The 17,444-nt window shown below is 36.4% G+C and overlaps 1 pseudogene; it reads right to left on the bottom strand.

Moving 5' to 3' along the window:
* Positions 1-245: 245 nt before the first annotated feature.
* On the bottom strand, positions 246-3,850 carry LOC114048315 (annotated as a pseudogene).
* Positions 3,851-17,444: the final 13,594 nt, after the last annotated feature.

The following is a 17,444-nucleotide window of genomic DNA, read 5'->3' as shown; positions in this document are numbered from 1 at the left end:
CTGGGTGGCAGTCCTGGGGCAAGGAGGATTGTTGTAGTTGTAGAGTTTGTGGTGGTGGTGGAGAGGGAATCCTCCTCACAGTTTCAAGGCAGAAAAGAATGATTGTGGTCACTCACAGACCAGAGCACAGGCCTGGAAGGGTATAAACACCTCTCCTTTGATCATACCACCTTGGAAAAACTGAAAATTTGCAGGTCCCTAGAGGTATCTCTGAAAACAGCTGCACACTGTGCATACACAATACACAATGCAGGCTTTTTAAAGACTTCTCTTGTGTTTAAAGCTAAATCAGTGAAATGAGACAACAGTGCAAGAGGCGGAGAGATGTTAGATGACCACAATAAAGTCCGTTCCAGTAAAGTGTCTCTAAGGCTATAAGAAAGGGTTGGTTGATGAACTTCCTGTAGGAAACTGTCCCGTTGGTGCACCAGCCATGAAAGGATTACTAGACACTCCAGCAGCTGCCACTTGACCAAAAGGGGTCACCACAGGTTTACTTTGTCCAAATGCTGCAAAACCTGCACCATTGGGCTGCTGAGAAAAAGCTGTTTGTTGAGGAAAAGCTGCTTGGGCTGGGAAAGCAGGCTGCTGGAAACTGCCACTAAAGCTAGTCGGAAGACTGTAGGAGGCAGGCGTTCCAAATCCTGTTGGCATACTCATGGATGCTGTTCCAAATGTTGCCACTGTTGCTCCTCTGGCGTTAGTCTGGAATGGGTTTGTAGATGACGCCACAGAAGGACCAGGAGTAGCAACAAATGGATTTGTGGAAGGTGTAGCTCCAAATGGAGCAGGCACAGTTGAAGATGCAGGTTGTGTCTGTGTAGCAGCACCTACTGGTACTGTTCCAAAAACATTGCTGCTAACATTACTGGTAGAAGTATATGCATTACTAGAGGTTGCTGTTGAGCTGAAAACACTGTCTAATTCTGCTAGAGCTGCATACTTGTCTGACAATACGGTCGACTGACTTGGCGTTGAAACGGTAGCGCCTGTTGGAGCTTTAACTACTGTGCCGAAGCCACTTCCTTGGTCACCACCTTGCCCAGCACTGAAGATATTGTCTAAATTAGCAAGTGCCGCATATTTGTCAGTTGTCTGAAGATTAGCTTTTTTCGGTACAACTTTATTGATGGCTGTTGTAGTTTGATGGCTCTGGGAAGAACTGAAGGCTCCAAAATCAGCACTGGAGGATTTGGGGAAGTTATCAAAATGGGCAAAATTAGCATTTACTGATCCCACACTTCCACCTGTAGGTTGGGGCTGAAAAGGAGAGTGACTTGCTGTGGGGAAACCTCCAAAATTACTCGAACCACTAGACTGTCCAAATGCATCAAAGTTTGCAAAATCTGCATTTGCAGAATTCTGAGCTGTATGACTGTTGAAATGTGCAAAGTTAGCAAAATTTGCTGTAGCAGTTGACTGTGGAGTTGGAGCATCAAAGATGTCTGAGCCAAGGTCACTCAAGGTCACTTTATTAGAGCACTGCCCTAATAAAGAGTTAAAAAGTCAAGTAATTGGCTGGGAACATGAGCAAACAGCAGAAAAGTACTTGAATTGTAGAATCTTACTTTGGTGACAAAGAAGATCAAAACACACAACTAGAAGAAGACAGTAAAGTCAAAGCTCCTACATCCAAAGCCTCCAAGAAAAGTATGAATTGGTCTCAGTCCACTGAAGAGTTCAAAAAGGATTTTGAAAAGCAAGTAAGAGAAGTAGAGAAAAAATTGGGAAGAGAAGAAATTGCAGAAGAATTTTTAAAATGTCTGCACGTTATGATTTCTCAAGGTATCTTCCACATTAGGATATATGAGTTGATGATAAGAACATTTCTAAAAGAAAAGAAAGCAAACAAACAAAAAATAAACCTAGTAATAATCTGATTTTTTTTGATAAGAGGATTTGAGATTTTGAATGGCATACAGGATATACACATGAATGATAATCCTCTCAATGTTGTTCACAGACTTCCCTCTGTCATATCAGCAAATTACATCCAGTTCTTTTCAAACTGTAGAAATTAACTTCGCAAATGAAAATTTGTATAAAAAGCACCAACACAAAATGAAGGTCACTGGTACAAGTCTGAGCAATGAGATAATGATCACTTTCACATTGAAAACTATGTCTTCTTTTTTTTTCTTTTCAGTAATTACATTCTGTAAGATATTTCCTTGATTCTTATGCTTCCCCTTTGTGACATTTTTTGATTTGTTTGATAGCATGCTTTATTTCAGGAAAAAAAGGATTCCTGAAACAGAGAACTATACAGAATTAATCATACAGTAAAATGACAGATTTTTTTTTTCTTGGATAAGTTTTAAAAGGGCACATGCAAAATTCGTAATATAATAAACCAACTATCAGGGGAAACATTGAAAAAGCTTACCGAAGTAATTAATTTTACTTTAGATCAAGTCTTCATTTTGATTGTGAGTGAATCAAAACAACATGTTTGACCGTAAACAAAAATAGATTGAATTCTAATTTCTGAAATTTAATTTGGGAAAGAAAGAATAAGAAAGGGAAGGGAAGAAGGAAAGAAAGAAAAGGGAAGGAATCAAAAGAAAGGAAGAAGAAAAAAGAAGGAAAAAAGATGAAAAATAAAAAAAGAGAAGGAAGGAATGAAGAATCAAAGAAAACCTTTATTTTTAATATTCTGTCAATAATAAAAATGAAAATTTCCTTTAATGTAATCTTTTGTGTAAAATTTGTCCTTTTCTAACTTATTTTCAACACAATTAAGGTGAGGAAAAATATTCAATTTCTATTTAACTGAGTTCTTCCTTTCCATAAATTGTCTTGTCTATTGCAGTAGGGTCACTGCTGCTATGACTAAAACAATACTTTAAAAATATCACAGGTGATACCTTCGAACCTCACTCTGGTCTCAATTTCCATAGAACTTTACACAGCATTGTGTAGATATTAAAGACTCAATAAATGTTTGTGAAATTGAATGGAATTACAAAATGATGAAATTGAACTAGATGATCTCCAACTTCCATTTCCAAATTTAAAATTTTCATTCAAGATAATGCTATGTAACATTATAAATTCTGTGACCATTTTATATATAAGTGGTTAATGCTTCAAACACTAGCCCTGGGTGGCCCGAGGACTATGAAATATTGAATTCTGCACATCACAAATATAGCTACTTATCACATGCTGTCCGTTCAACTTCTGCCATGTCTCTTATGCCAGACATTTTCAGTCACGCCATCTACACTTCACTAAGGCCATTGTCTCCATTTCCTTTCCCTCTGAGAATATGAATCTGTTCAGGAGTCACCTAGGGCTTTAAAGGGTCAGTTTAGTCCTTATCTTGCCTTTACTACACTTCTTAGACATCTCCAGCCTCTTGATGGAGCCGTGTTCCTCCAACCTCTCCATTTCCAGGTTCCTAGCTCCTCGTTGTTAGTTTTCTTCCACCATTAGAATGTCAGCTCCTGAAGTGCAAGAAGTCTGTCTTTCTCTCTCTACCTCTGTCTCTGTCTCTCTCTCTCACACACAGTCTCTCTCCAAATTCTATACACTTTATTCCGACTACCATCACCCTTGCATAAACCCTCATTATTATTATTTTATAATTTATATAACATAACTTAATGTAACAAACATAACATAAAATAAGATAACATAATGTAACATGACATAACAAACATAACAAGATAATGTAATGTGACATAATATTACATCATAATATAATATAACATAACATAACATAACATAATATAATATATTATTATCCAGTGTCAAATATAGAATCCTCCTCACATACCTTGTAACCTCTACTTTCCATTCCATGCTTCACAAAATCATGCATAGATGTCGCCATGCCACGTGTCATTCGCTCAAAAATATTCAGCATTTCCCTATTGCTTACCAAGTAAATATCATACAACTACTGTGTGTAGTATTCAAGGTCCTCCATAGCCTGGCGATTTTTTTTCTTTCCAATTTTTTCTCAAGTTATTGCTCTTCACGTACTCTATGTCCAAGCTTTCTCACTCTAGCAAAGATACACTGACCTTAACCATCTGTTCACAGTTTCTTCTGTTTGTAGTACATTTCTACATAGCACAATGAATATAACGATGAAGCTGAAGTTAGGGATACCTGCATTCAACATGTGACTTTGGAAATTTACTAGCCGTGTAACCCTGGACAAGTCACTTAATCTCTGTTTTCCTCAGTTTCCTCAACTGTAAAATGGGGATAACAATAGCACCTACTTGCCGGGGTTGTTGTTCTACCTAGAGGTAGAAATAGCTGGACTTAGAAATTGTGGTGAAGAAGATGGGAAGACAGCAGGTTTTTTAGGCCATGTTTTTGCCTTTCTTTGTATCCCCAGCACTTAGCACAGCATCTGATACATAGTACATGCTTAACAATTGCTTGGTAACATACTGACAGAAAGGCATTTCTGTCTGTAAAACTGTAAAATACTTAGCACAGTGCCTAGAACACAATAGGCACTTCTTTTCTTCCAGTTTCCTCCTCTTTTTCCATGTACTCATTCATTCACCAAACATTTTCTAACTTCTTGCTGTATGTCAGGCACTGTGATAAATGATGAGATACAAAGTCAGAAATGAAATAGTCCCTGCCCCCAAAGAGCTTATTTGCTCCTGGACAGAAATACATATACACATGTATATGTATATGTATATGTATATGTATATGTATATGTATATGTATATGTATATGTATATGTATTTGTATTTGTATATGTATACACACATATACATAAACATATATATATATATTTACATATATGTATATGTAAGTTAATACATTTTTTGTCCTAATCGATGGTTTCATAGAGAACTCTCAGTGGCGAAATTATCTCCAATAATGTATTTGCAAGTGCTTTTCAATTTATAGATAATTGACTGAGGTACTAGTAGGTTAAATGACTTGACCAGGGTTACACATATAGTATGTGTCAAAGTATGTGTTGAACCTATCTATGTCTTTCCCATTTAATGCCAACACTCTTGATTCACTCTACTATACTTTCAATTAAATATATATGTACATCTGTATGTACATATATATGTGTATGTCTACATATGAATTATAGAGATAAATAGAGACTATTTTATGATTTCATTGGTCTTGGAAATTCCCAATTAAGAAAATTATTTCCAGTAATTCAGATTGGCACTTACTCTGCAACATATAGTCTCAGAGAATTGCCTACAGAATTGAGAAGTTAAGTAACTTGCCTTGGGTGATACAAGCACTATAGGCAGGGTTTGAAGCCTCATTTCTCTATCTTTGAGCTTTTCTCTCTGTTCTCTACAACATGCTGTCTCTATAATAAAGTGTAGCCAAAGTATATTCATGAAAAAAGGTGTATTCAAAGTATATTCATGAAGGAGGTGGCAAAGGAGATAAACCTGGAAGGAAGCCAGGTATTTATTTCAAGAGTAGGAGGTGAGATGGGAATATATTTCAGGCCCAGGGGCAGCATATGCAAAATGCACTGAGGTGAGAGATGGAATGCCATGTATTAAGAAATCAATAGTAGGCCAGTTTGACAGAAATATGGAGTGTGTGAAGGAGAGTACTTTGCAATAATCTTGAAAACATAGTCTGGTGCCAGTCTGTGAAACCCTTTAAATGTCAAACAGAAGAATTTACATTTGATCTTAAAGACATTTGGGAGCCTGTTGAATTCCTACCCATCCTATAATGCCCAATTCAAATGCCAACTCTTGCATGAAGCCTCTGTGAATCCTGGAGTCCATAATGATCTTCCCTCTCAGACTCTACATAGCACTTTGATTTGTAAATTTTAATGCATTTATCATGCAATAGTATATATAAGTTGTCCCAAAAGCTCCAGTAACTAAACTCTACGCAAAGACTGGGGACTCTCTGCATTATAGCCACCTGTGTTCAATTTAATGCAACAAACATTTATTTTGCTTAATGTATGCAAGATACTAGGTATTGACAATACAGAGACCTTAAAAAATCATAATCCATTTTCTAAAGGAAATTAAGGTCTATTATGTATAAAAATAAGTACATTTCAATATAGAATGTGATGGGAGCAAAGATCAAATAAAATATTCTAGAAAAATGTAAACAAGTAGAGATTGATGTCTTGCATCTGTGAGGACAAAAAAAAAGATTTCATAGAAGAGTAGTGACATCTGCTCTGACCCCTGACAGAAAATAATTTTTTTGAAGGGTGGGAGTGACTGGGGGGTGCTACATTGTAGGTATGGAGATGGGTTAGGCAGGATTGCCTATTAACAAATGTAGAAGAGTAAATAAACAGCTAGTTATCCCTTTGGGTTTGAATGTAGAGGACATGAAAGGGAGTAATGTGAAGTATCATAGGAAATTTAGTGTAGAAGTCAAATTGTAGAGTCCTTAACTGACACATTAAGGAGATTTTATTTTATCCTAAAGGCATTAAGAAGCCTGGAGGCTTTTGAACAGACTAGTGATATGTTTAGATCTGTGCATTGAGAAGATGATTTTTATAGTTGTGTCAAGGGTGAATTGGAAGGTTGAAAGCCTGGAGGCTTGGGTGGGATGGAATGGAATAAAGGGGATGAATGGAAACAAAGGGACAGGTATATACACATAATGTTGTAGAGGTAGAAATACCTGGACTTAGAAATTGTGATGAAGAAAATAGGAAGATGGCAGGTTTTTTAAGCTGTGTTTTTGCCTTTCTTTGTGTCCCTCGCACTTAGCACAGCACCTGATACATAACTGACTGACTGAAAAGCTTGGCTATGTTAAGTTTTGAAAGTTTGATAGTTTTTTCTTTCTCTATAATTCTATCAACAGAAATTAAGTAGTTGGAAACAGGAGAGATTTAGTGGTGTGTGTGTGTGTGTGTGTGTGTGTGTGTGTGTGTGTGTGTGTTATGTGGTCAGGGAGGGTGGCAAGGAGTGGAGGGGAGTTCCGTGTTGAAAGTTTTGAATTTGAGGTGCTGGAAAGAAATTAGGTGAGGATAAACAACAGGTTATTGGAAATGCAGGACTGGAGCTCAAAGAAGAGCATATGGCTCAATCTAGGTTTGGGAGTCACCAGTATAGAGGTGATTACTGAACCCAGAGGAGCAGAAGTAAATGCCAAAGGAGAGAACAGAAAGATATAAGATTTGATCTAGCACAGAGCCTCATGCTACAGATCGAGATGTGAAGATCCACATTTGGGTAGAATAAGAAGGGGATAATAAGCGAGTGAAGAAGATTGAGAAGAAAAAAAAGTTTTTCTCCTATACTGTAAACTACTTTAGGGTGATGTCTGTGGCTTTTAAACTTCATAGATCTGCCAGTTCATAAAACGAGGCCCTTCACATTAAACTTGAGTGCTTATTAATAAATCTCCTCTGTATTATACTGTCTCATATTCTAAGAAATTTTTTGCTTTCAAGTCACCTTCCAAGAAAAATTCTGCTGTTAAAAATAAAATTCCCAATAAAAATAGATTACATTAAGGTTTCATTTTATAAATTTCATGAGATGTTCCAAACGTATTTGAGGAGAAAATAATATGGTTAATTATAATTACTCAAATTCATACAAAAAATTTAAAATCATTAGGTATCTATTATTTGACTGCCATTTATTTATTAAATACAGATAATCTATAAACTTCTTGAAGTTGGGGCTATTTCTTTTAGTTTTTGTATCCCTAACACTTATCATAGTGCCTTGCACATTTTTTTGGGGTAGAGGGAATTTTGTCTAGACCTATGATCTCATTTCATTGATGTGGAAAATTTCCATTCTGGGAATGTCCTACACTGATTCAGACTTGTCAGAACGACCCCTTCCCCCCACCCCATACACACACACACACACACACACACACACACACACACACACACACACATACATGTTAAAGTTAACTTACCAAAAGTTCACATTGCTTGTATGACAGAAAGGAAGAAAGAATGAGTTATTAAGTGCTGTGTGGGAAGCACCGTGCTAAGCACTGGCAATGCAAATAGAGAAGAAAATCCTTGCTGCTCTCAAGGAGCTCACATTCTAAGACAACACATGGGGGAGGTTTTAGCTGAGAGTTAAATGGAAATGTCCCATGGTTCTTAGGGTATAACAACAAAGCTGGTAGATTAGTTTGCCTGCCCTGAGATTGCCAGAAGATTGGCAGTTGGGCATGGCTGGCCCCTTTCTCCACAAGAATCATCTCCACAGATGAGAGCTGTGTGGGATGGGCTGGAGGTAAGATCAGTGGTCTGGCAGGATAGAACCATTCTCAGGGCTTTTAGGACTATCTAATTGTCTAAGCAGTTGGTCAGAAGTTTTTGGTGATATTGAGCATGGCAGGCCCCTTCTCTACAGTGGTTTTTCCCTTTATTGATGGCTGGAGGGTTGAGGTAGAAACAGATCTAGTGTTTTGGGGGACACTGCTCATGCCAAGGCTCTTCTATTCAGGGTCCCGGCTGTCTGTATCAAGGCTCAAGGAGAGAATGAATGGGGTGGTCAAGGTGCTGATAGTGGTTAGACATGTCTGGTATACGCGCTGCCTCCCATCCCCACCCCACCCCCATCACCTGTTGTCCTCTAGGCTGCCTCACCAGTCCTGTGAGTGGCAATTATTTGACAGTTGGTCCACATGGCTGGACTCTTCTTCACGAGAGCTGAATTCCCAGGTAATGACTGTGTCTAATGAATTGGCAGCAGGACTAGTATGTGTATAGGTGAGGGGAGTCATGTTACCACTCTCAGGGCTCTCATGCCTATTTTTTATGAATCAAAGGCAGAATGTGAGCCTAAGCATTCCTCCCTCCAAGGTTTGTCCTGTATACACTAGGTCATACTACATCTTCCCTGTATATGTTAGGTACTTAAAATGATGAAACTGAACTAGATGATCTCATGAAATTAAATAGGGAATTGCTTTGATAGTCTTTAGCTCTAAAAAGATGAAAAACGGCAGTCACTGCACTCAATGATTTTAAAATCTAGTCATGGGGAGAGTGAGGATAAAATATGTACATAGTAACTATAACACAAATTTAAAATATTAATGAGTACAGAAAGATACAATAGAGTTGTCAGAAATATATGTTCCTAGGGAGATCAGGAAAAGCTTAATAGTATCTTGGAATAGAAGAAGCATGGAGATGGGTAGCAGTTTCTAAAGGCTATTTTAGCCATAATATGGGCAGGGGGAGGGGAGAGTTCTGTCTGGGGTGTATTGATATAAACGTGTTGGCATAATATTAACATGGAAATGTCCAGAAGAGGACTGAGAAATGTGGGATATGGTGATGTTGCTGTTATGGTTATATAAAGATTTCCTATGTATGCCCAGGTCACCTAACATGGGGGTACTATGCTTCCTCGATTTCCCCTACCACTGGTATAAGTAGCTTCTTTTGATTCTCGGCTTATCCAGGACAGGATCTATCTTTAAAATTGGCTAAACTGAGACAGTCATACATGTCTGCCAGCTTTCCACCTGCATCCAGAGGGTAAAGAACATACATAGTTCACCCTTAGCATAAGATGCCATGAATTGAATCTTGCGGGGAGATATAGTCTTCCCTCATCTCTTTCATTCAAGCTCAGAGAAATGAGCCTGGGAGTGCATGTTTCTGTTCTGTCTCTCAGTTTTAGGTGCCAGAAATGATCCCCACCTGACTCATAGTTCAAATCATGGAGACCTCAGAGCCAGAGTTGCAGGGATGTTTTGGTTAGCCAGCCAGCCTAGAAAAGGGAGAGGGGGAAGGATTATTCCCCCCAAATTATGTGGAATAAGTTGTTTGTATATATTTATTAACTCTTTAAAATTGTGTATATTTTCCCAATTACATGTTAGAACATGTTTAATTTTTTTTAAGTTTTGAGTTCAAAATTCTATCTCTCCCTCCCACCTCCTTGAGATAGTAAGCAATCAGATACAGGTTATACATGTACAATAAAGCAAAATATTTTCATATCAGTCATTTTTGTACAAGAAGACTTGAATAAAAGAAAAAGAATGAAAGAAAGTAAAAAATCGCATGCTTCAGTCTATAGTCAAACAATATCAATTCTTTCTTTGGAGGTAGATGGTATGCTTCATCATTAGTCCTTTGGGATTGTCTTGGATAGTTGCGTTGCTGAGAAAAGATGTCATTCATAATTCTTCATAGTACAATGTTGCTATTATGATATACAATGTTCTTCTGGTTCTGCTCACTTCATTTTGCAATAGTTTATATGTCTTTCCATGTTTTTTTTCTAAAAATCATTCTGCTTGTCATTTCGTATAGTACAATAATATTCCATCACAATCATATACCACAGCTTGTTTAGCCATTTCTCAATTGATGAACATCCCTTACAATTCCAATTCTCAGCCACTACAAAGAGAGCTACTGAAAATGTTTTTGTACAAATAGCCTCCCCCCCACACCTTTTTTGATGTCTTTGAGATATAGATCTAGCAGTGGTATTGCTGGATCAAAGGGTATGCACAGTTTTGTAGCCTTTTGGGCATAGTTCCAAATTGCTCTTCAGAATGGTTGGATGATTCACAACTCCACCAACAGTGTATTAGTGTCACCAATTTCCCACATCCTCTCCAACATTTATCATTTTCCTTTTTTGTCATATTAGCCAATCTGACAGGTGTGAGACAGTACCTCAGAGTTGCTTTAATTTTCATTCTCTAATCAATAGTGATTTAGAACATTTTTTTCATATGTCTATAGATAAGTTTAATTTTTTTGTTTGAAAACTGTTCATATTTTTTGACCATTTATCAATTGGGGAATGACTTTTATTTTTTTATAAATGACTCAATTCTCTATATATTTTAGAAATGAGAGATACTTGTTGTAAAAGCCACTTTCCAAGTTTTCTGCTTTCTTTTTAATTTTGGTTGCATTGGTTTTGTTTGTGCAAAAGCTTTTTAATTTTATATAATCAAAATTCTATATTTTACATTTTGTGATGCTCTTTATTTTTTGGGGGGAGGATTCTAAATTTTTCTCTTATCCACAGCTCTGAGAAATAAACTATTCCATGTTCTCTTAATTTGATTATATCATTTTTGTATGTAAATCATGTACTCATTTTGACCTTATCTTGGTATATGGTTTGAAATGTTGGTCTATACTGAGTTTCTGTCATACTATTTTCCAGTTTTCCCGGCAATTTGTGTCAAATAATGAGTTTTTGTTCCAAAAGCTTGGATATTTGGGTTTATCATGTACTAGATTATTATGGTCATTTAATATAATGTAATATGTACCTAATCTATTCCACTGATCCACCACCCTATGTCTTAGCCAGAACCAGATTGTTTTGATAATTACTGCTTTATAATACAGTTTGAAATCTGGTATGGCTAGACCACCTTCCTCAACATTTTGCATTTTGTTTTGATTGGTTTCCTTGATACCTTTGGACTTTTGTTTTTTCCAGATGAATTTTATTGTTTTTATTAACTCTTTTAAAGAAAACATTCTTTGTACTGCTAGCCTCAGTGTGATTGCAGTAGATGTTTTTGGTGCAAAAGTAGAGATTGGACATGGAGCAAGCAGGGCCACTGAGAGCACTATAATACTTACCTTGAATTTTCTTCACTGTCTGAGCATCATGGTATGTGTTTGGGGGAGGGGTGAGGAAAGGTAGGTATGGGTATGGATATGAGGGTGGAAATGAGTTGGAGAGGTTTTGTAAAGAGAGGTACTCTGGTATTTGTCCAGTCAGAATTTGTGTCCTGGGTTGCTATTGTTCCCCATACTTCCCATATCAGTATTTCCTGAAAAAATTTTGAAAGTTGTAGAATTAAATTCAGTTAATCTGATTACTAGGTACAACTGGGATTACTTCTGGTTTCATTCCCTAAAAAAAGTTTCTGAAGGGTGTTGAGGCATTGGATAATTTCACAGTTAGTAGGCAAAGGGGAAAGAATAAATAGAGAGGGAGTGGTTGATGATTACACAAAGGGTGGGGGTGATGGATGACTAATGGGAACTTATAGAATACTTTGAATCTGGGATAGCTTGTCTGGGCTGAGATACCCACATGTAGCCTAAAATTAATCTCTTCCTTTCATGACTTCTGAATCCAAATCTAACACTCTCTACAATCAAGCATGCTAATCTATTTTATGAGAATTTATGGTAAAAGAACATCACATCTAAGAAAGTTTTAGAGAAGGCTTCATGAAGAAAGTTACATATGACTTGGCTTGGTGGTGCATGCCTGTCTTCCCTGCTGATGAGCAAGACTGAGGCTAGTGAATTACTTGAGTTGGGAATTCTGAGATGCTGTAGAGCTAAAGTTGATATGGTATTTAGCTCTGATGTTGTGAGTACCAAAGAATGGAGGACCACCTGGCTTCATAAAGAGAGGTGAACTGGACTAAATTGGAAAAAATGGAGCAAGTTAAAGGTTTTATGTCAACGATTATTGGTGTTAGTCCCGTGAGTGGTGACTGTAGTTCAAGTTTGGATAGGATAGGGAGATATGAATTTTAAAAAAAGGAACAAAGAAAATAAAAATAAAAAAAATTTAAAAAGGAAAAAAAATACATATGAAGTATGTTGTGAAGGATAGGACTTCCACAGCCGGAAATCAGTTTGGAAAACATTCCATATTTAAGTTATAATGTGAACACAAGAATGGACATGGGAATGTGCTTAGGGAATAGTAAGCAGCCTGGTTTGACTCTAGTACAAGACATGTGAATCAGAATAATGTAAGATAAACCTGAAAACATATTGTTAAGGTGTTTAAATTCTATTCACTAGACAATGGCAAACAATTCAAGACTTATGAAAGTAGAGTCATCAGATCTATGAATTAGATTTATCTGGCAGCAGTATAAAAATGAATTGATGGTCAAAATAATTGGATAGTGAGAAAATTGTACATAGATTGTTGTAATAGTTGAGTCTAGAAGTAATGATGACTTACACTAGGCTGATACTAGTAGGAAATGAAAGTAGGAATATGTCAAGTGATGATACTGATGCAGAATCCATAGGATTTGACAAAAGATTAAATATGGGCAAGGAAGAAGAGGGAGTCAAAGGTAACATTGATTTTTTGAGTCTGTGTGACTAGAATAACTTTGGCACTACTAACAATAAATAGCCAAGTCTGAAGGATGGATGAGGTTGGGGGAAAGCTTAAGGGCTCCATTATAGAACATGCTGAACTTGAAATATCAGCAAGGTATGCAAGACATGACCAAGCGGGGAATATCGGTGTGGAACTTTAGAAATGTATCAGGGCTGGAAATGTGTTTCAAAAGAGGTGAAATTATAAGAAAATAATAAAAGATAAGACATTTACATAGTGATTTGTGGTTTATAAAGGACTTTATACACTATCACATGAAATTACTGAAGAAGAAAGTATAAGGAAAGACACCACAGAAGAAGCTTTAGATAATGTCTATGTAAAGTGTATTACAAATTTGAAGAGGTCTTGCTAATGAATTTACATATGAAAGGTCAGTAATATGATATAGGAGGTAATAGACATAACTTTAAACCCATGGGTGTAATTTTGCCAACTTAGATTTTCATGACATTCATTTGCAAAGAATTTTGGGTACCCAAATATAATGCAAAAGATACCCATCCAACTCTGTGGTGTCTCTGTGGCAGAGTTCCCCTAAAATGAATTTGTGTGCACAGAATTCACAATGGGGAATTAACCAGGGTGCAACAAAGATTGTCCAGTCATAAGCTGGATTTGGGATCTCTCTTGGAGATAAAATATTCATTAAAAAGGAAAAATAAAGAGTAAAAATAGATTTGTCTTAAGGTCCTAATTAGTTGAGAGTGAGTCTTCTCTTTTTCCCAAAGAACTTGGTGTTTAAGGCAAGGGCTCTCCATCTGGAGATCACAATCTTTTCTAGTCAAGATTCTGAAAGAGACAGACTCCCCAGATGGAAACAAATATACAAAAAGGCAGAGTCCCTACTTTACTCCCCCAACAAATGTGTCCCTAGATCCCAATTCGATGACTGTTTGTTTTGCCCCCTTCTGAAGGAGCTATAGAAAGGAAAGTCTTGTGGCTTTAAAGTAAGAGTCATACTACACCCACTTCATCCCGTTATAAAAGGTAGCATCTCATTTTAGGACTCCAGCTGAAGCTAGAAGCAGAGGGAAGCTCCGCAAAGAAAAACCTAGTAGACTCATGCCTGATAGCATCCAGCAACAACCAGGGGACCAGAAGAATAATGATGATAAACAGTCTCAAGAGACTATCAGAGAACAATGGCCAGCAAGGACTTCACATCCAGTAGAGGAAAGATGTCCAGTAGATGCTCCAGTCTACAGGAGACCAGAGGGGAGCAGGTCTGGCAGGAGCAATAAGATCATATCACCAGATGACATCAAAAGTTCTGTAACAGAAGAGGCATGAATTTCACCAACTGTACATGCATCCTAGTCACATCTGTTTTATATGTGTATGCTTCTCCTCACATATGCTTTGGTTATACATGCTTCCCTCCACTTGTCTCTTCACATATGTTACAAAAACGTTTACATCTTCCCATTTTGTATCTGTTGAAGAGAGTCTCCCAATACTATGAGAGAAATTGTATTTTTTTTTTTACTATTCTAGTTAATTGAATGCCTTTACTTCGCACTTATATCTTCTGACTGAGTGGAATGAATTTAGTCTCTGTGGTTAAAGGACATGGATTCCATCACAACTACTGATGCCCAGTGACTCTGATTTTACATCTGTAAAATGAAGGGTTGAACTACATGGGTTAGCTCTTCATACACTCTACAGTCAAACTGATGTTCTCTATCCTACATCCATGCTTTTGCATGGGTGGGCCATCCTTCATTCCTGGAATGTACTGCTATCATACTTCTGTCTCATAGATTCCCTTATTTTCTTTAAACTATAGCTCAAGTTCCAACTTCTATCAGAAGCTTTTCCATGCTGTCACAACTTTTAATATTCCTCCTCCTTGTATTTATTAAATACGTTGTATTTATTAATATTTATTAGTATATTATTATGTTTTTATTCTCTACCCCAGTAATCACTGTATATTTATTGTATACCTTTACATGAACACCTATATGTACATGTGATCACTGCCAACAGATGGTAAGCTTCTTTAGAGCAGGGATTATTTAATTTAAAAAAATATCTTTGTCTCTTCAGCTCCTAGAACAATATATGACACATAGTAAGTCCTTCATAATTACTTGCTGATTGATGATTGATTGGTTGGTAGAAGGCCTTGGAAAGCCATGATCTTATGATTTTTACTAAATGTGTAAAAAGATTAGCAGGCACTTCTGTAGATGTGGACCCAAAATAAATTGAACTGAGGTATTAGAATATTATAAAATGCTGTTTCCTATATAATACAAAAATATTTATGGACCATATAGAATTTGTGAGATCAAATCCGTCTGTGAATTCTGTGAAGACTATTTTTTTAAAAATTCACAGTGTTTACATAAAAGCAACCCTGTAGTTTAGTGGAATTAGTGCTGAACTTGGAGTCAGGAAGACCTAAGTTTATATCCTGTATCATATATTTACTAGGTCTGTGACCCTGGGTAAATCACTTAGCCTCTACCTAATTCTCCTTATCTGGGGCTAATAATTGTACATATCTCCCAAGGTTGTTGTGTGAATAAAATGTTTGCAAAACTCTTTGCAAACATTAAAATGCTATAGTGCTAGCTATTATAATTATTAAAAAAAGCTAAGCTATTTTATCTATGAGTTCCAAGTTCTTACAAATCAGTGGTCTAATGCTAACCAAGAAGTATGAATTGTGGGATGAGGTGGGAGAAGGATGACTACATGTACATATAGCTTTTAAAATGAGAAGGGTTGCCAGAAAAAGAGGCAAAGAAAGTGTATACAGAGAGAAAGGCAAAGGACAAAAAATAGTTTGATGTCACAGAATTCAAAGAAAAAGTAGGAGTGTATCTGCTAAAGTAAAAAGGTCACATTTGCATAAGGATTACTTATTTATTATCCTGTATTACACTATACTATACTGATTCAAATATAGGTTTTATTTAAATGTAGGTCATACTCCTAAAATGGAACTCTTTGAAAGGAAAATTAGATACAAATGATAAGAATATAGATTACATACACCCACACACACAAACACTCAAATTCAAACTTGTGAATTTTGGTCATCATTCTGTATTTAAGAGACCAGAACCTTAGGTATTGCATGTGTATCTTGCAATTTCTTTTGTTAGCAGATTTTCTTTTACACACCAAATATGACTTTTCTCATGACAAATATTGAAAGAGGAAGAAGGAATGTTGTTTTACAGCATTCTTATCTCATTCAGATTACAATGCACATTTTCAGAATATAAAGAGAATGGTTTTTTACCCCCCTGTGGAGTAGAAAATTGTCTTTTCATATTTTCATGCTTATATTAATGATGTTAGTGCTGGCACTTTCTCACCACATAGTTCATGTGAATACAGATATGATTCACAGTCCTGTACAAACTGGTGAAATAAACAAATGCGAAATCTACATCAGAGGTAGACAGGTTTTGATAGATTGGAGTTTTTCTTAATGTTACTAGCAGGAGAACATAATGGGATAGGTGAAAAATAAATATTGAACTATCAAAAAAAAAAAACCAAAACAACCTCCTAAGTTGTGTGATACCAAATATTTACTCACTGTAGTAGTTAGATCAAAATTTTAATATGAAAATGTAACTGAGAACATTTGAATTGAAAAATGTCTCATATGATGTTTTAAGTAGGGCAAAAAGTAGATAAGTCAGAAAGAAATGTGCTATATTCATCCTTATTTGACTTCCTTTGAGTCCAGGCCACATTCTTCAATAAGAGCTCTTTGAAAGGCAAAATATATCTCAGTGTACTGAATAACAACTGTATAATATTATCATATATTAATATATTTTCTATGAAAAGATTTCTTAAATTTAGTTCATATAAAGATTTTCCCCCATTTTCATAAGGTGTGTTCTCCTGGTCACAAAGAGAAGAGTGCCAATAAAAATGAACAAAAGTGAGATCCAATCTTAATGACATTATATTAGGGTTAGGGATACAGCTGATATTAATACTAATTTTTTTCATGTATTTCTGTACTTCAATGAGACATGCTTTCATTGGTTTAAAGACTCTCTTTGTCAATACAGACTTGGTAGACAGTCTTGAAGAGTTTCCATGGTTTAAAAATCCAACACCCCAAGGCAAATCAGATGATGAACCTTCCTAAGTTTACCTGGGGGTCTTGTATCATATATATGTAGGTCCATACTGGAAATTCTTTCTGTAAGATCTGCCAGAGGTTGGAGCCCTCTGGCCTACCCTTCTAGAAAGCAGTGTTATTTTGTAATCCTCTTCCTCCTCCTCCTCCTCTTCTTCCTTCTTTTTCTCTTCCTCCTCCTCTCTAGTTTATATCTTTGTGTATGCATGGTACAAAAAATTCCATTTTAAATTTGAGAA

Source organism: Vombatus ursinus, unplaced genomic scaffold, assembly GCF_900497805.2.
Source record: "Vombatus ursinus unplaced genomic scaffold, bare-nosed wombat genome assembly UNPS02014792.1, whole genome shotgun sequence".
Lineage (NCBI taxonomy): Eukaryota > Metazoa > Chordata > Mammalia > Diprotodontia > Vombatidae > Vombatus > Vombatus ursinus.
The sequence above is the reverse complement of the archived record's forward strand: the minus strand, read 5'-3'. Positions and strand labels throughout refer to the sequence as shown.